Consider the following 21,203-nt stretch of genomic DNA (forward strand, 5'->3'; position numbering starts at 1 on the left):
ATATTAATTTTTATTGTTACTATATTATTATATCATTATTACTGTATTATTATTAGTCTATTATTATTACTATTAATGAAAAATAATAATTTCACTCACCAAATAAGCTGTTAGGCTGTGAGTTTCAGTGATTGTTTCAGTGTTATGTTGAAATTCCCCTTTCTTTCTTTTCTTTTTATTTCTTTCCTTTGACAGCAACAAACAAGGCCAACAGATAAGTTTATTTTGCACCACATTACCACTTAACCATTCATGTTGCCCATACCAGGATGCAATAGAAACTCGCGTTTTAAGATTATCTGTCAGAAAAATTGTCAGCGATGTCGTAGGTATCTCGGTAGGCTCTCTATTTAAAACTTCCTTTCTTTCAATATTATTTCTTCTCGAAAAAAGACACTCTAACAATGAATTAACTACAACAGCATTATTTCTCGCATTTGTTTCTGTTTATATTTTCCCGAAATACATAACAACATTGGCCCAGATTCACTAGTGTAGTACTACAAAGTACAATAGTACAACATCCTCACTTAAGTCATAAACTAAGACATAATGGGAGAAAATAGTGTGGGTCTCTGCCAGCCAAAGAGCTGGAAATTTTGTTATTTATGGTCTATTTAGGAAGACAAGTCACCATTGCTATTCCCACCCCACTCTACCCTTGAGGCCAGCCCAAGATGGGAGGAGTGAAACGTGACCAGGCCACGAGGCCAGACGAATTGTGCCACAGCTACAACGTTGTAAGCACAAACTCAAAGCTCGCGAAAAGACATGAAATGCAGAAACCAGACCCAACACGAATGATCCTGGCCTCAGGAACAAATGTTACTGCAAAACAGGTCTATATACATCACAAGTCAGACCCGGCACAAGAGATCCTGGTCTCAAGAACAAATTTTACTGCAAAACAAGTCTATATACATCACAAAGTTTTCAAATGCTTCTACAGCGATATATGCTTCATTTAAATAACTAATACATTATAATATAAAAGCACAAAATTTGATTTCAGTTAAGCTAAGTGACTGAGGCCTAGCCTCACTTGCCTCAGTCAATCAGCCGCCACTGATAAGTACCTACCTAAGTGTTTGTATAATAAGCCCTATAATATTACGGTATATGGTACCTATATATTGTAAACACTATGACATATTATACAGGTCTTTCATTTCAAAACTTCCCAGTCTAAATAACTAATTATTTAAATTTAATTCAAGGTAAAAAAAAAAAAAAAAAATGTCAATTTAGATATTGAGGGGGAAGTCTGAAACCAGGCTTAATTGCATTTTAGATTTCACCCCCACTCCAGCCACCCCCACTTTTAAATTTCAAATGGCACCCCTATATTTTTATAATTAAATATGAAAGAGCATTCAATTGTTTATACACCTCATTCATTTATTTCACATATTTTGCTTGGCAACCTAACAAGAATCCGTTTACTTTACACTAAAGCAAGTGTTCAAAATGTACTCCATTGTTGGTTAAACAGTAATACAGGCTATTTTGGAACTCCTTGCGAACGTTTTGGTGAATTTCCTTACTAATCCAATTACATTCTTGGGTTATTCTATTTTTCAGTTCTTGAATATTCTCAAATGGAGGAGTATAAACAACTGATTTCAAATGACCTCATAGGAAGAAGTCAAGCGGCGTCAGGTCTGGAGATCTCGCCAGCCATTCTACAGTACCTCTCCTACCAATCCATTTTCCAGGACATCTTCTATCCAGCCATTGTCGCACAGGTACTGCATAGTGTGGGGGAACTCCGTCCTGTTGAAAATGCAAATTTTGTTCGTCAAACACCAGGTTTCCTTCATTGATTTGGTTCTCTAGCGACAGTGTGATAAGTGGATCAATTACTTTTTCTAATATGTTGAGATACAATTCTCCGGTCAGGTTTTCTTCAATGAAAACCAATCCAACAATATCATCTCCAAAAATTCCAGCCCACACATTGATCTTCTGAGGAAACTGGGTATTATCTTCACGAAACATTTGAGGATTTTCAATGTCCAAGTAGCTACAATTGCGTTTGTTGACAAACCCATTTAAGAAAAAAGTCACTAAAGCAAATATTTTGTGTCAAATTTGGATCATTTTCAATTCTCTGAGACATTTGTTCACAAAATTCTACTCTTCTATCAAAATCGTCTTTGCTGAGCTGTTGGTGACTTTGTATTTTGTAGGAGAAAAATTTGTTCATTTTCAGCACTTTATGTATGGAACCAACTGAAATGTTTGTTACAGCAGCTACTTTTGGAATGGAGGTGGTGGGTTCATTAATGATTTTACCTAGTAGGTTATTTCAATCTGCGAAGATTCATCGAGTTTTTTAGGTTGGCCATTTGCTTTATTGCACACAAAACCAGTTTCTTCAAATTTCCATACTAGATCTATGACATATCGGTGACTTAATTACGTTTTTCTCAGGATGTCTCTCGTTTAAAAGCTCTAGCAGTTCTACGAGCACAGCGGTTTTCAGCTCTGTAAATAAATATGATTTCTGTTCTCTCTTGAAGGGTACAGTATACATCATTTTACAATAATTTAATACATGAAAACAACTATTACAAGAAATGTTCAATGGTATTTGTAGCTTCAGCTCTAATCAACAGTAACAACTATCGAGGTTGCCAAGCAAAGATATAAAACAAAAGATGTGAAATATATGAATGAGGTGTATAAACAATATTTAATGCTCTTTCATATTTAAGTATAAAAATATGTGGGTGCCATTTGAAATTTCAACATGGGGGGGGGGTGAAATCTAAAATGAAATTAAGCCTGGTTTCAGACTTTCCCCTCAATATCTAAATTGACTTTTTTTTTGTTTAAATTGAATTAAATTTAAATAATTAGTTATTTAGACTGGGAACTTTTGAAATGAAAACCCTGTATACATTCTTACTACTAGTACTCCACATACGCTAAGTAATAAAGTATTAACATTTATGTACACAGTGTTAACACCACACGTACAGAAAAATATGCATGTTGAACTTTCAGATACAAGAGCTGGAACAAAGCTGGTAATTGGTCACGAGAAGAAAGAATACACTCTGCTAACTTAGTGTTATATTTCGTTGAAAAATAGCGTTCCAAATTCGCGAATGCATATGGGTGTATTCCTGTTCAAATAACACAGAGCCAGCTAATTTATCATTGCAAGGACAGCTGCTTGGACGGAAGAAATGAGGATATTTTTATCAAGTCAAGTTAGTACTGTAAAATTCCACCACCCTTCAACAGTAGTACTACCGTCAGATTTGCAAACTGGTTATCCCTAGCTGAAAGACTCAGCCATACACTTCACAGATACAAACTTTCTTCAATATGTCACATCACCATGTAAACAAAGTGTTCTATGAGAATGGGAACTCAAATAATTTTACCTATGGTAATGTTTCGCAACCTTTTTCTATTTATGGCACACCCTAGACAGGCCTAGACTCAACACAGCACACCAAAATGTTAATCCCCTCAAAAACATATAATGTGACTCTCTTAATATAATTACATTTGTAATACAATTTATTATTATTATTATTATTATTATTATTATTATTATTATTATTATTATTATTATCATTATCATTCGGCTTCTAGTCGTCATGAAGAGCAGTCGACTTTTTGTGTAGCTCCGCTGTTTTCACAGTGTTCAGTTATTACTACATTCGTCTGTGTCCTCATTTAAGGCGCTTAGCTAACTCCGTAAAATGCCGGCTAGCAAAGATACGTGTTCAAAATGTAACGCTGCTTTCTTCGGCAGACAAAAATTCCTGAAGTGTGCTGGGCCTTGTGGCCTAAGATTTCATCTGGACTGTTTAAATTTGAGTGAAGTTGAATACGATTTTTTCATGAAGGGAGGCATTTCTTCCTTTAAGTGTGCTAAGTGTATCAGTGCTGTGAAGGCGGTTCATGGTGATAACACTCCTGTGAAACCCACCAATAAAGCTGAAAAGAAGATCATCTCGCCTACTAGAGAACTGGATCTACCTAATCTACAAAGTGCGGAATCTCTTTCTGTTCAAGTTGAGACGGTGAGGCTCAACAGTTGTCTATTCTAGATACTTTAACAGTTATTCTTGAACATGTGAAAAATCTGGAAAAAGAAATGGGTGAGTTAAAGAGTGAGAATACTGCCCTCAAATTACAAATGGCTGAGATTATGGTAAAAAATTCCTGTCCTTGTAAGCCTGATCAGATTGTCTCTAAATTGGGTCAACAGTCGACTGTTAACCCTGTTACGAAATCCTTCAGCAGTGTTTTGTCTGACACTGTAAAATCTCGCAATCATGCGAAGTCAGCACCAAGTACTTCATTTCCTCTTACTCAACATAACAGTAATGTGGTAACCTCTGCTGTCGTACGCTCAGATGATAGCATTGTTGCATTATCAAATAACGTTGACTCTGATGGTTTTCAAACGGTAACCCGTAAAAAATTTAAGAAACGAGATCCTAAAGTTGGCACTCTAACTAACAGCAACTTAGAAATGGCTCCAGAGAGAATCAGAACCAAATCCCTTTTTGTTTCTAGATTTAGTCCTAATGTGAACGAGAATAATATTAAGGACTCACTCTTTAATCAACTTAAATTAAGGTCTCTCTTAATAACCAAATTGAAAACTAAATACCAATCGTATTCCTCTTTTCACATCTCAGTTGATGAGAGGGATTTCGAGTTAATTAATAATTCTGATGTCTGGCCTGCTGGATGCCTCATTGCACCCTTTTTTGGTAAACTTAAACCTGAGCAGCATTTTGCTCCACCAGGTACTTCTGTTGATTCTAGGGTTAATGCCTCTTAATATTATTCTCTAATTCTCAATGCACAGTTCTAATAATCATCTTGAGATATTTTACCAAAATGTTCGTGGTCTTAATACAAAAATTGATGAAATTTTTCAAAATGTAGTAAGTAATAATGATACCATTATCTGTCTTACTGAAACATGGTTATCTGAATCAGTATTAAATACAAATTTATTCCCTAACAATTATACTGTGTTTCGTGCAGACAGAACCTACGAGGACACCAATAAAAAAAGAGGTGGGGGTGTCCTAACAGCGATTAACAACCAGTTACCTTTTATGTGTCAGTGATATGATTTAGAAATTATTAATGAATGTGTTTGGATTGAAATTAAAATGGCTGACGGTATTAATTTATTAATTGGAAATCATTACTTCCCACCTTATTTCGGTCATAATCATTTAAAATCTTACCTCAATTTTCTTGAAAAAAACCTTGATACTCATAATTTTAGAATAGTAATTATTGGCGATTTCAATTGTCCTGGCATGGATTGGTCAACTGGTTTTAATCTTAATGATACTCATTACTACTCTAAAATTAAGTCTGGCGATTTATAGTCCTCGTCTTGCCTTCTGGGATTAAACCAAATTAATTTTACTGTTTCAAGTAAAAATCTACTTGATCTTGTCTTTACTAATATCATTAACAGTACAGTTGAACTAGCCAATCATTCTCTAGTTTTGGAGGACTTTTATCATCCATCTATCTCCATTAATCTTGAAGTGTATTTGCCGTACCTGATCACTGCCCATCTAGTACCTTCATGAATTATTCTCAAGGTGATTACTTGAAACTCTATTCCACTCTATACAATCATGATTGGAATTCCATATATCAGACTACTAATGTTAACATTGCTACTAACTCGTTATCTCAAATTATGAACAATGCTATATCTCTAGCTGTTCCTGTCACCTTCGTAAAAAAATCGCACTATCCTAAATGGTTTTCAAATAGCTTGCGTATACTTATTAAGAAAAAGAACAAAGCACATAGAAATTTTAAGAAATTCAAAACTGATCATCATTATCAAATTTTTTCCAATTACAGAAAACAAGTTAAAGCTATGATTAAATATGATAAATTTAAATGGTTACAATCCATTGATGAAAATTTGAAGAATGAACCCAAGAAATTTTGGAAATATGTAGAATCTTTTCGAAAATCCAATAATTACCCCACCGAATTATTAATAAATGGGATTCACATTACTGATCAGAAAGAAATGGCTAATGCATTTGCTAATCAATTTAAATCGATTCAAAAACAGCCTAATTCTAATCTCTGTTTGTTGGATTATAATTCTACTGACTTCTTATCCTTACCTAAAATTACAGTTGATGACGTTTCATTAGCCATAAAAAAGCTTAAACCTAATAAATCCAAGGGCACTGATGGCATTCCTAATTTTATTATTAAGGGATGTTCTAATATTCTAATACCTGTTCTAACTTTTATATTTAATTTAAGTTTATTAACCGGTACATACCCTATGCTTTGGAAAGAAGCATCCATTATTCATATCTTTAAGAATGGTAAAAAAAAAAATGTTGTTTCCAATTATAGACCTATTTCAATATTAAACAATTTCTCAAAAATTAAAAAAAAAATAATCCACAAACATGTTTCATTTTATGTTAAGAATAAAATTAATTCAGCCCAACATGGTTTTACTAAAGGTAAATCAACAACTACAAACTTAGTATCCTACCTTAATCTTGTTATGCCTGTTGTTGAAACGCAAGGTCAAATTGACTCAATTTATATCGATTTTAGCAAAGCGTTTGATGTTGTACCTCACAATATTTTGATAAATAAATTAGAAAACTTTGGTCTCTCTTCTAACTACGTGAGCTGGTTTGAAAGCTATTTAACTAAAAGACAATGTTGTGTTCGTCTTGGTGATTCTCTCTCGGACCCATTTAATTGTTTATGTGGAGTTCCCCAAGGATCTACATTGGGCCCTCTATTATTTTTATTATTTATAGATGACATATGTAAAAGAATAAGTTCAAACTACCTGTTATTTGCTGATGATCTCAAAATCTTTCGCTCAATAAATAGTCCTGCTGATTGCCAAACTCTTCAAAATGATATTAACTCTATTGAACTTTGGTCTGACAATAATGGGATGAAAATTAATGAAACAAAAACTATTGTCATTTCGTACTCACGAAAAACTACTTCCATAAAATTTAACTATTCTCTTAACAACGTCTGTATTATTAGGAAAAATTCTATTAAAGATCTTGGTGTATTACTCGATTCTAAATTATTCTTTCACGAACATGTTCAATATATTTATAATCATTAAATAAGGATGCTTGGTTTAATAAGGTCTATAACTTATTCTTTTTCTACTCCAGAGTCACTGTTAATTCTATACTTTACTTTGGTTCGATCTAAACTTGAATATGCATCTGTAGCCTGGAATTCCATTACTTCAACTGATTCGGTTAAATTGGAAAATATTCAAAGAAAATTTATTTCCTTATGTGCTTTTCGATTTATACCCAATTCCTCTGACTTTAACTATGAGATTACCTGTAAGTATTTTAACTGTTGTAGCCTTTATTCTAGACGTCAAAACCTTGATTATCAATTTCTTTGCAAAGTTATCAAGGGTGATATTGATTGTGAGTCTATCATAAACAACATCAGCCTTCGTATTCCTACAAAAGGTTTAAGATTTCAAAAACATTTTTATAACAGAAATTCAAAATCAATTTCCCCAGTCTGTAGATGCATAAAATATGCCAATTTGCATGGGCACAATTTAGATCCTTTTAAGGTATAGTTTCGTTTTGATTATTAGTATTTACTGTTCTTGTTATCAATTTTATTTATGTATGTTTTTGTTTATTAAAGATATTATTTATTTGTTTTTGCACCTTTGTATCTTCTGTTTGTGTATTGTGCTGAACTATAATTGGCCTCTGGCTGTTGTTCAGCACACAAATATTAATAATAAATAAATAAATAAATTATTATTATTATAAAACAGAAATAAACTCTTGCATTTATTAACAATTTATGAACTTCACTGTAGAAAATACACATTTCTATTACTAATATTAAACTAAATAACTCTACTCATATCTTCAATGTGATACGTGGGCCGCTTAGCTGCACACAGGTGGCTGATCTGTGGCAGAATCATTGACAGTGTAAGCCTAATTTCTTTATCGATGGATTTGAGTCTCTCTCTCTTTGATGTTTTAATTTCTTTAACGTCAAGAAGCCCACTTAACACATATACTGGTATGTAGTTGAAATTGACAATAACATATTAACTGCCATCTCGGACATAACCGGTTATTCACTCCTTATTGACAACCAAAATATTTACGAAGGCACTGTCAGTGTTCTATCTGCTTTTCAATTTGCTAGTTCCTCTTGTACGAGTATATTATTCGGAAGATGGTTTGAATCCACAATGAATGGATCACGAACCCAGTTGAAATCTTGAACACTCTCTCCAAAATAATTCTTTAACTTCTGCTGCAAGATTACTAAATGTTCTTTAATGAAGTCCATCAACACTTTATTATCGTCAGCAAGGGGCCATAGAGTTGGGAACATCTCAAACTACCGATTGTAAATAATCTGTAACCACAAATTCAGCTTATTCGCAAATCCTTGAATCTCATCTATACTAGTCAGAATATTTTCATCCCTACCTTGCATTTCTCTGTTAAGCTCATTCAAATGTACGAAAATATCGGAAAGATATGTCAACTTAGATACCCATTCATCATCTGCAAATAAATCTGTATACTCATGCTCCTCAATAGTCAAAAATGAAAGTATTGGACCTCCTCTTTAAGTTCAAACATTCGCGCTAACATTTTACCTCGTTATAACCATCGCACTTATGTATGTAGCAGGAGTGCAATGTGCTCTGATCCATTTCCTGACACAAAACGGAAAAAACCCTCGCATTTAGGGGCCGCGATTTGATGAAGTTCATGACTTTTACTTCTTCGTCCATCACAATTTTCAGAGGAGATAGCAAAGACTTAGCAACAAGGGCTTCGTGGTGAATGAGACAGTGGTTGCTCTGTATGTTAGGATTTACTTCACGTACTTTAGCCACAAATCCTTTCACTTAGCCTGTCATAGAAGCGGCTCCTTCTGTACAAACACTAATGCAATCCTCCCATATTAATTCATTACGTACCACATATTCATTAGTTGTGTGAAATATTTCTTCACTGGTAGCTCGCTTGGGCAGTTCTTTGCAAAAAAAATAAATTACTTGCAATTACATCCCCATCAATGTACCGAACGTGGGAAAGAAGGTGTGCGTGACCGCCAGTATCGGTGAACAAGTCCATCTAAAGTGACAACTTTTGACTGCTCTTTATTTTCTCCTTCATAATGTCCTCGATGTCAGTGGACATGACATTATCTCGGCAGGTATATAGGTTCACGTGTATGTAGATTTTACGAGATACCGAATGGCCTATATGAAAAATATATGTATTTAAGAAAACAATTTAATTTTAACTTAATTTAAATTAATTTTATCAATTTATTACAATAATAGGTAAAAGTTCGCGTCACACCTTTCACCTTGTGAAGGCACACCAGTTGCGGAACACTGACCTATGGTACTGTAATAGACAATGCTCCACTTGGTACTCATGACATTTCACATTATTTTTCTCATTGATCATTTACAGTCACTGTTTATAAAACTAAACTCTTGATTTCAGTTAAAAAGTAATTTAGGAATAGATACAGACCCAGAAACAAAATTTGGGCTTACTGAGCATGCACAGTATGTTATAACTGGAACTTGGAAAATTCAGGTGGCTCAAATTTTGTTTCTGGGTCTGTACCAGTAGGAAAATTCAGGTGGCTCAAATTTTGTTTCTAGGTCTGTACCAGTAATATAAAAGTAGTTATTTCTACGAGATGAAATTATAAATTTTACACAAAAATAAATGAGGTGGCACTTCTCCTGAATAGTCGCCTCCTGATTATTATAACAATGAACATTTCTTCACATAATCTACTGGGTGTTCATTTCAAAGTGTGTCATGACGTCACTGTTGTTGGGTCACCGATTTGAAGCGAGTTTCAGCTTATAAGTTAGAGAAGTTGCCTATTATTTAAGGCGTTCTTCAATCTGAACTTGAGAACGTGTACGGTATAACTTGAACATCGTAGCAACAGATGGCGGTCTGTACAGTCTGTGTGCTACCATAACCTCTTTCGAACTGTGTTTTGCGCCAGCAAGTCGTACGCAGGGTATTTGTTATCATCGGTTGTGTACGGTAACATTCCACAACACAAATCAAATGCTCCGTGTCCATGTTGACCGTCGAAGTTAATGTCAACAAATACGTAAGTAATCGTCTTAACCCTCTCCCCATATCCCGACAGTACGTATTTCCAAACAGTTCACATTCCTGCCACTACCGGTGTTACCGTACATATCGGCACGTACTCTTCAGAATGAACGCCGTACTTGCTAGCCAACTTCTCTGCCTCTTAGATTATACACCTGAGCTGCGGAAGTGTAGGAAGATTGAATTCTCTAGGCTCATCAGCTAGCCACATGACGGCATACAGCGAGCCAAGACACATTTTGAACTGAACACCCAGTATATTGACACATAATTATACATAAAATAGAAATTATTGGTCGCAAATATTTCAATTAATTTCAAAACACTTGCATCATAAATTCATTTGGCTAAACTAGCGCAGAAGTAGTTCCCTCTGTACTCTACTTGTACACTTCCAACTCTTTTGTTGCAGCTTTCCTCAGTCATGCCAACATAATTTAGTGTAACACTGCAAAAGTCTCATGCTAGTGGGTCGATAGGAAAGATTCCTAATTTTGAAAATCAGTGAAAGTTAGTGTTGCTAAGCAGAGTGACAAGTGGCAGACCAATAGGTGGTTACGACTAAAATTCTCCTTCAGTGATTTCCAGTACTACTGTAGGTGGAAGAGGAGGTACACGGAGAGATGTGGAGACTCAGAGGGAAGCGACAATCAAAGGATGGAAATCTGAAGGATAATCGACTAACCGACCGATGGGACTGGCAGCAGTTGTGAGTGGGATAAAATGGTACCGAAATGGGTATTCGACAAACGGAATTTCTTTAATTTAGTTGAAAGTAATTAATGGAAGTCAGGCACTAGAAACTTCGATATTTAGGTTTAATGTGTGATGGCGAAGGTTACATTTTTTTAAGGCAGGAAGCATATTTAGATATTGTATGTGATGGCAGAAACTTTATTGTCTAGACGCCATGAATTAATGACGTCTTGAATGCAACCAGCAATGTTGTCGTCTGTATTGCTTCCCTTGAAGGAAGATAGTCAAAACAACCACTTAAGTGCTGTCCTGTGACTGTTATGTATCCTCCTTGCCTGTTGGAGGACCAACAGTCTGTTGTGAAGTAAACAGTTTCTACATTCTTTAATTCGGTTCGTAGTTTATCCTGGACACTGTCGTTTAAAGTTGCCTAAGAGAACCTGAAATATTCATGTAAAAGCGAAATAAAAAAAATTGAAAAAAGGAACAACAAAGAACCTGGTTAGTTAAATTATGATTAACTGTGTAAGTTCTGCACACTGTCACAATATCTTATCGTTCAGAAACAGCGTTACAACACAGCAGCAAATATTTTGGGTTGAAACTCGTGATGAATTATTCAAATGCGGCATCTTCTACCATGCTAAGTGGCTGCAAGACTTTTGATATAAATTTAATTAAAAGTTTATCCAATTTGTCACTGTTCGGTGGGCATGCTAAATGCTCGGACTGTTGTCCGACATTACTGCCTACCCTATCTTCAAGCTCGCAAGGGTGCTACCACTTCAAATAGTCTAATAAATTTGAAGTGCCACCATCTTTACAGTAAACTCGCCCAGAATATCGGGGCTTCTCTCTTTAAATGTCGTTTATCCTTATATAGGGTATTTCAAAAGTCAGTTCAAACATTAAACCGCTATGACTATTATAATATTTGAGATAGAGAAGAAACAAAAACATCACAGCGTTGGGCAAACAATAGAGTTTACAAAACCAGTGGCGTATACTGGTTACCACTGACTACACTGGCTACCACTGACCCTATTATTACACAAAATATATTTTAAAATCCCTATAATAAAATTCCTTACATATTTATGTGAATTTCAGACGTCTTGATTGGGACGAAAATACGTTGATGACTTCGTCATTGAAATTACAGTTGGGCCACTTGCAAAGTTTCTGTAGAAATGACTTTTCAATGGATATTAGTGCCAAGCCGGATAAACGTTCTTGTGTATGAGTTGATCTACAGTAGGATTTTATTCTCTTCAACGCAGAAAATGTTCTTTCTACCGATGCTGACGTAGCTGGTATTGTCACAATTAATGTTGCCAATTTAAGGACTTCAGGAATAACTTGGTTCAGCTGGTTTTCATATATGACAGATAATATTTCATTGATAGGTTTGTTCGAAAAATCAAAGACTTCTGCTGAATATATTACACTTAATTCATTTTTCAAACGTACTTGATCAAAGTGACTGTTATAGGACTGAAATAATTTGTTTAGTGCCTCATTCGGGAAGTTTTCTCTATAAGCAGAAAATTTTTGAGAATATAGAAGATGTGTGAACTGAAGCTTTCCATAATCAGAAAATCTGTCAGTAATTTCCATGTGCATACGATCTAGTATGCTGTAGTACAGCTGCCTGTATTTCAATTCATCATCTCCTTTTCTTCGCTTTAATGGTGGTTCCATTGTATTGGCTGAAGAATTTTCATTTTCCATATTACTCCATATGGACAGAAACCCACTACGTCTGAACTCGGATATAGTATTTTTTAACTTTGATACCTCTTGCAAGTAGTATGCTATGTCTTGACTTTTGTCTGAAGAATATTGTAGAGCACATCTGTATGTGCGAACACTCTAGCATAGACTTCAAGAAGAAATATATTCTGAAACTGTGCGAAAAAATTCAAATATCCTTGAGCATGCACAATTACAGCATCATCCCAGTTTTCTTCAGAGTCATTACAAATGATATTTTTAAAGAAAGCAGTCCGTTTTTCTCTGTATTCGTTTACTGTATTTACAAGCCAAGATGTAAAATTCAATCTAGTTGGTGCTACTTTTGGGAGTTTCTTGTTCATAAATTTCTTGAGTTTTCTGATCTTTTAGGAGATGATGAGAAAAATGCAGCTAAACCCGACAGTGTTTTGAAAAAAATGCGGCATTCTGGAATGGGTGAAGTAGTTTGTTGCAAAACTAAATTGAGAACATGGCTGTAACAATGGACAAATTGTGCTTGAGGATACTTTTCTTGAACTTTTGTTTTTAAGCCATTAATATTTCCCGCCATAACTGAAGCACCATCGTATGTCTGTGCAATTAACTTATTGCCGACATTGTATTCTGCTGTAACACCTTCCACGTGCTGAAACAAAGTAGCAGCAGTTTTGTCCGAACTGACATTTGTGAATCCTATAAACCGTTCTTGAACATTGGCAGTATTGTCGACGTATCTTAAAACAGTGGATAATTGACTCTGATTAGAGCAGTAACTTGTTTCATCAACAACAATGGCCACAAAAGGTTTTATGTTCTTTATCATAACCCCACTTATAGCAAATATTTAGTCATTCTGAATTGCGGGAGAATTACCACGAAATACTGTTGAACTCTCAAGATCATTGGCCAGTAAATGGTCAAATTCACTTAAGGAACTTAAATATTCAATATAATTTCCTCTATTGTCTGATTCCACACTCTCTTTTTGACCCCAAAAAGCCAATTCTTGTTTTCCTAGAAAGCAGACTGCGTTAATAAGACGCAGTAAAATCTCCCGATTTTTTTTTCACAAGAGCATTGTGTTGGTTGATGTGTAGAGCTTTTTGCTTATCTAGCTGTAAATCAATTCTTGTCTTCCCAAAGTTTGCAAAGTTCATGCTACTACAAATATGAGCTTTTGATTTGTCGTATTCTAGGACTGCTGTTCGAAGGGAGTTCATATTAGAAAACCCCTCTTTTGATCACACATTAGTTTTGCGGCTAAATAACAAACATGGCCAGCAAAATAGTTTAGACAGTTTAGAAGTACCACACAACCAATTCCACTTACCATATGATGTTGAAGTGAAATGGCGTGTGTACTCACGCTGTTTTTCTTTTACGTCCATGGACAAATTTAACTCAGGAGTTGGTCTTTCCATTTTCACAATTTCAACTTTCTCGTTGTTATGTACGACGGTTAAAAGGCACTTTTAATAAACCTTCTATTACACAGTCATTTTCAACACAAACCTCTCCAGAAACTTGTTCTGCCATATTTTTCACAATATCACTTAATTGGGAAATTAAAAACTTAATAATTCACAATTAATATAACTCTTCGACACTCGAACAAATCACAGATTTAAAATAATGCACTGCAAGAACACAATCACATTCAATTGCTAGCGTACTAAGCGTATTGCAGCTTTGCGCCTGCGAAGAAACCGATCATGAGAGCGGCAACTCGCCCGCCTACAGTGCACGATGGAAACAGAAGGGAGAGGGGGGGACGGGCAGTTGTGCGAAGGACAGCGTGAGCGAAACGGTCACAGGCTACCTCACGTAGCAAGCGGTTTCTCCAGCGATGCCGCCTTGACAACTTGTTTCTTTTTGAGAGCAGAGAGCGCATGTAAATGTAACAATTACTTTAATTTTAATTACTATGGTAAAACTAATGATACAAATTTATTACATTATGTTATATTATAAACTTTTTCTTTTGTAATTTCCTTGGGCTACCGCCGGTAGCCCTGGTAGTCCGCAAAATACGCCCCTGTACAAAACATTGGGAAGATGTCCGCCATTCTCTTGTTCAACATACAGCATTCTATCTGCGACACCATGCACAGCATTTTGCAGTAATGTCTTGGAATATTAGCAATTTCTTGCGAGATGGCATCTTTCAGTTGCAGTAGGGTTGTTGGATGTGTCAGGAACACTCGTTCTTTAAGTCGGCCAGATTGAAATCTGAAGATCGCAGAGGCCACATTGTTGGAACATGCCTACTGATGACTTTGGTCGGAAAACGAACCTCAATTATGCGTGTTAACTCCACCATTAATTTTTTAGTGCGTTATTTTACGACGCTTTATCAACATTTTATGTTATCTAGTGTCTGAATGAGATGAAGGGATTCCTGTGAAATGAGTCCGGGGTCCAGCACCGAAAGTTACCCAGCATTTGCTCATATTGGGTTGAGGGAAAACCCCGGAAAAACCTCAACCAGGTAACTTTCCCAACCGGGAATCGAACCCAGGCCACCTGGTTTCCCGGCCAGAAGCGCTGTTACTCCACAGGTGTGGACAATAATAGAATAAGACAGACTGTTACAGTAAATGGGGAGTGCTACTACAGCATATTACAGAACTTCGTCATCTCTAGACTGAGGAATCACGATATGGAAAATATAATCTTCATACAAGATGGCGCTCCACCCCACATCTTTACCCTTCAAAATAATTAATTACGCAGATGTTTGGCGATTGTGTCATCAGTAGGCACTTTCCAACAATGTGGCCTCTGCGATCTCCAGATTTTAATCCGGCCGACTTTTGGTTTGGGGTTACCTTAAAGAACGAGTTTTCCTGGCACATCTAACAACCCTACTGCAACTGAAAGATTCCATTTCGCAAGAAATTGCCAATATTCCAATACATTATCTGCAAAATGCTGTGCATGGTGTCGCAGACAGAATGCTGTACGTTGAACAAGAGAACGGTGGATATCTTCCCAATGTTTTGTAAACCCCGCTATTTGCCCAACACTATGTTTTTGTTTTTTTCCCTATCTCAAATATTATAATATTTATACTAGTTTAATGTTTGAACTGACTTTTGAAATACCCTATATTTCTGAACGGAAATCTTGCTAATTTTATTATTCTAGTGTCGTGTGCTATAGGAAAGCCAGCATCGGGTGTATCGAGATTTATCTTCAATGGAATGCAATACAAATATAAAGAATAAAGGTGAAACTTCGGTATCTCCCAACACTATACAATTCATCGGCCTCATAACTGATAGACATTATTCCACTGAAGAACATATGCAGGGATTCTCCATTATGTTGAACTGCCAGAACTTTAATTTTTGTGTATAATTCTTTCATCAGACGATAAGTGATGTAGGTATTGATATAAACAGCTGCAACATCATAATGCCAATTCCATTAGTACCGGTACCGGTATTTATAATGCAGTAAATGCATTTCTTGAAGCAGTCATAATTATGTAAAGAAGAAAAAAAATTTTCATCAACAAGAAGCTCACACTATTAAGAAAAGGAAAAGGAACTCACAATCTCTTGTCTCTGCAAAAGAGTTGTGTGATACCGTTTCTTACCAGACAAAGAAGAGATTTGCTTTCAGTAAACATCTGTCAGCAACAAAAGTCCTAATTTTGTCTATTTTCAAAGATAATATAAATTGCATACAATTTCCTTCACCTGATTTTGATAAACGTATCGAAACTTACCGTTTCTTGTACGAAGAACATCTGAAAACTAAACTAGGGTCTATCTGTTTTGTGCAGGAGTAAAAAAATTCTGCAATGTCTCAGGGCATATGAAAACATACGAAATCATGTTGGATATAGGAATCAGTGATTCCAGACTGCTACACAGAGGTGTTCAGGCTTCTCAAAATAATTATTACTAATCCTGTGACTACTGCTGAACGTAAGAGGTGCTGCTCTAACCTGAAAAAAGTGGATACGCTTCTATGAAGTATATAAGGAAGCAAACCCATCTTGTTGCTTCGGCAATATTTAGCTGAGGAAATGTCATGACTGACAAAATTGTTAATTTCAATGATAAAGCGACTAATAAACTTTCCAGTCGCAAAGGAAGGAGACTGGATTCACGTTCAAATACATTTGCATATGAAGCAATTATATAGCTCTCATTTTTTAAATAAGAAAACAGCGCTCTACTGCGTATTTTCAATGGGATCTTCCATTTAATTTTAATATTTTTAGTGTTTTGTAACTTTAATCATAATTCACAATTAAATATAAACATCAACAGCAGCACCAAAATGGATTGGACGAATGGCTGGTTACACCTTCAAGTTTAATACAGGTAATACAATTATTAATAATACATACCTATTTTGTTGTGATACTGGTATATTACCTTTTATAATACTGAAAGTAGAAAATCTCAGTGCAACCCTACCAAACTAAAATCTCACGAGCCGCCATTGATCACATGGACTGTTATTCTTTTCATAGTCCTTATAGTGATTTTTATGATGATTCTTGTTTTGGTACTTATTATTCTTGTCGTTGACTTTATCCTCTTTGTCATGTTCCTTATTATATTTATAGTGGAACTTACTGTGGTCATAACCCTTAATGTGATTCTTATCTTGATCCCTGTCATGAAGCTTGCCATGGTTCATATTTGTATCCTTATCGTGGTCCTTGTTTTCTCTGTTGTGGCCATTATATTGGTCCTTGTCTTTGTCATGGTCCTGCATTTTTCATTTCATAATATTATTGCGTTCCCCATTTGGCAATTGACTTTTGCGTCACATGGTACTTTCTATACATTCGTAAAAGATAAAAGAACATGCACATAAACCGAGACCTATACTAGAAATAGACAACTGATAACATTTTGCATTGTTTTCTACTTTGTGGTAGGATTGCGACAATATTGAGATTTTGATGAAAATACGAATGTGCAGCCAGATGTCATCCTGCATGGCTACATCATTACAGGCAATAGGTACAAGTTCATCATAATGTCAACTTAATCTCCTGTTGATAGTGGTGGTGGATTATCTGAGAAATTTTAAAGATTTGTAGAACTTTCGCCAGTTTGTCATTCTGTCATTGATTTCACCAGTTTTAAGTTCGAAATTTCTACTACAAAATGTCAATAAAAAATTTAATTACAACCCAAATAATGTATACCGGTACATGTTTTTGGTATGAGATTTGAGGTGGGATAAATAAATTTTCATCTATTTTTATTCTGACATCTGAAGTACTGTAACAATTATTTTTTAATCAGCTATTTAATGACGCTATGCAAACAACACACATCAAAAAAGTTTTGCATCACCTATGAACTAAAATGTACAATGCACTTGTCACAAAATTGGAAGTGATATGTGAAAATGGAACACATCTGCAATACATATTGCTCATTAAATAGAAAACAGATCATAATGTAAACAAAATCAGAACTTCATTCTCTCACTGTAAACTTTAACAAGTCAGTCCAATGAGTTTTATACTCAGTAGTTCGACCCCTTGCATTAAGACATGCTTGGGTCCTTCTTGACATACCATCCATCAGTTCATTAAGCCACTGTTGTTCCAAATTGTCCCATTCTTCAATGATAATTCTTCTTAGATCTCGCCGATTGCGTGGTCGGTTAGGACGTCCAAAAACAGTTTGTTTTAAACATTCCCAGACATGCTAAATAGGGTTCATGTCTGGGGAACAAGCTGGCCATTCCAGTCGGACAATATCTGCATCACGAAGTTCATCATTGACAATGCCTGCACAATGGACGCGAGAGCTGTCGTCTATAAAGTCTTCTTCGAAATGTTGACTATAACATTATAGGGCAAGAATGTCATTCCTATATTGTAGAGCATTGAGGTTGCCCTCCATGACCAGGAGAGGTGTGCAGTGACCCGATGTAATGTCCCCCAAAACATCACTGAGTCTTTACCTTGTTGTATTCGTTGTGCAACGTGTCTCAGACGTGAAACATTTTCTGATTCCCTCCAAACACGTTGCCGTCGATTCTCAGGCAGAAGACATACGCGAGTTTCATTAGTGATCAGCACTTTGCGCCAGTTCTCAACAGTCCATTCTGCATGGTTCAGTGCCCATGTGTAACGTACTCTATGGTGTCTAGGTGTACGAAACAGAGCTCTCCATTGTAGTCTCGAATGAAGACCATCATGCTATCTGTTTCTTACAGTTTGGTTAGATACACGACGCCATGTGGCCTGCAAGAAATCATTATTCAAACCTGTAGCATTGGCCGTGCGATTTCTCCAAGTCAAAATTCTCAGATAGCAATCATTGGCTGCAGGTGTAGCCCGTGGACAACCCGAGTGAGGCAAGCTTCAACAGTACTTGTGTTTCTGTAATAATTCCAAGTCCGTACCACATCGCTTTGATTCATGTGTACACGTCTTGCAACTTCCCTCGACGACAGTCCTTCCTGACATAGTGTGATATTCGGACATGCTGAATGTCGGGATTTTTCTTCTTGCCATAGCAGTAAGTAAGTAACGTCCACACATTGATCAGAACAAGTCTGTAAAATGCTTTCTTCCCAATGTTACGACTTGAACTGACATTCTCCTTATGCTTTGATATTGTTTTGTTTTCTAAAGGTAGGGTGTAGTGCAGGTTTGTTTACGCTTACAGACAGTTCAAGGGAGTGATGTGTACATGTAACATAAACAGTCAATATAGGAGAATGCAACGATGCTTAGAGGCATGATGCAACACAATTTTTTATGTGTGTACTAGATTATTTACATCAGTTGAACTGGTGACAGCGAGATAATACTCGGAAAGATCAGGCCGAGGATTCAATATGGAATTCCCTAACATTCACCTTGCAATTGGGAAAACCTTTGAAATAACCCAACCAGTAATCAGCAAAAGCAGAATTCCAACCCACGCTCGAGTGCTGTAACACCTCAGCTATACTGGTGGCTGACTTGCACAATAAGCAACACTTCTTACATGAATATATTTATAAAGTAGTTGTATATTTGTTTTCGGTTCATAAATTAATCTGAAACTGCAGACATCACTGTGTATTATGAAAAGTTCTATTGTGTGGTTAGAGGATCGGAACTTCTTCTCTCGCTATATAAAGCAATTTTCAAGTGTATGAATAATTTTGGTTATATTAATCATCTGTATATTTTCTTTGAACATGTCAGGTCGAGAGATTAGAACAGCCATGGGGACTAATGAGCCGAAAAGGAAGTAGGTTTCCCCTTCAACCTACTAATTTTACAAGCAAAACCAATATATCCATATTTCATAGAAGAAAACAGTGACTGCAAACTAAACATCAGTTGTAAGATCTTTTAACATAGATGGTTTTTATTCCATTTTAATAAATACAAAACAAAACCAGTCAGTCATTTCCTTAAAACATCTTGCGAATGGAGCAGAATGAAGCTTAATGTACGTAATTGATAGGCTCTATTTAAATACATTATTCAATTTTAATCAAGCTCACAGGCTCACATGCATTCTGTTACAAATGTATTTGTGAGGTGGAAAGAGAAAAGGGACCTCTTGTCGCAAATTTAAGATTTAGAGTTTGTGTTATTTTCAAATTCAGCATTAGATTCTGAAAAATTTGATACCAAATTTAGATTTCTAACTAATAAATTGAGTGAGTTTTGGCAGTTTGAATATTTGTTATGGAAATGAAGTGTTTTGAGAAAACACGCTTTAAAGTTTTACACTGCCACCATCAATATAATTTTACATATTTAAGAAACTTTTAAATCGATATGAGCTTGAACAGGACAAACTAAGCTATAACAATCGACAAAATACTGACTTCGATATCTTCGACCCTAACCATCCATTTTGCTTGTACTGAAGATGTTACTTCTCTGACAAGAGGTCCCTTTTCGCTTTCTGCCTCACATTTATGTATTGTAAGTTTTGTTTATAGAATATGAATGAAAGTCGGAGAAAAAAATGGATGAAAATATTTGTCTCGATTTTTTAATTTTAGTAGGTTATTTTACGACACTTTATCAACATCTTAGGTTATTTACCATCTGAATGACATGAAGGTGATAATGCCAGTGAAATGAGTCCGGGGTCCAACACTGAAAGTTACCTAGCATTTGCTCATATTTGGTTGAGGGAAAACTCCGGAAAAAACCTCAACCAGGTAACTTGCCCCAACCAGGAATCGAAGCCAGGCCACCTGGTTTCGCGGCCAGACGCGCTAACCATTACTCAACAGATGTGGATCATTTGTCTCGGAAGAGTATCACTATTAATATGGCTTATCTCGGAAAAGCTTTGTTCACGAATTGTGGGGCGTTGTATGCATGCAGTTCATCTCAGTCTGTTTTGAGCTACTGAAAGTATAAGTCATTCATGCGTAATATAGTGGAAGCTATTGTGGTTTTTGTAGTTATTTGAGAATATTGAATGGATTAGTCATTCGTGTGTAGTGTAGTTAGGTCACGGTATTCATTTTTTGTCTAATTGTTTGGGAACAATTATGGGATTACTCATTCTTGCGTAGTGTATAGCAAGCTATTGCTATTTCTGATTGTTTCAGAATTGTATATAACATATCACAGCGAGGTTTTGCTGC

The sequence above is a fragment of the Periplaneta americana genome, chromosome 10, assembly GCF_040183065.1.
Source record: "Periplaneta americana isolate PAMFEO1 chromosome 10, P.americana_PAMFEO1_priV1, whole genome shotgun sequence".
Taxonomy (NCBI): domain Eukaryota; kingdom Metazoa; phylum Arthropoda; class Insecta; order Blattodea; family Blattidae; genus Periplaneta; species Periplaneta americana.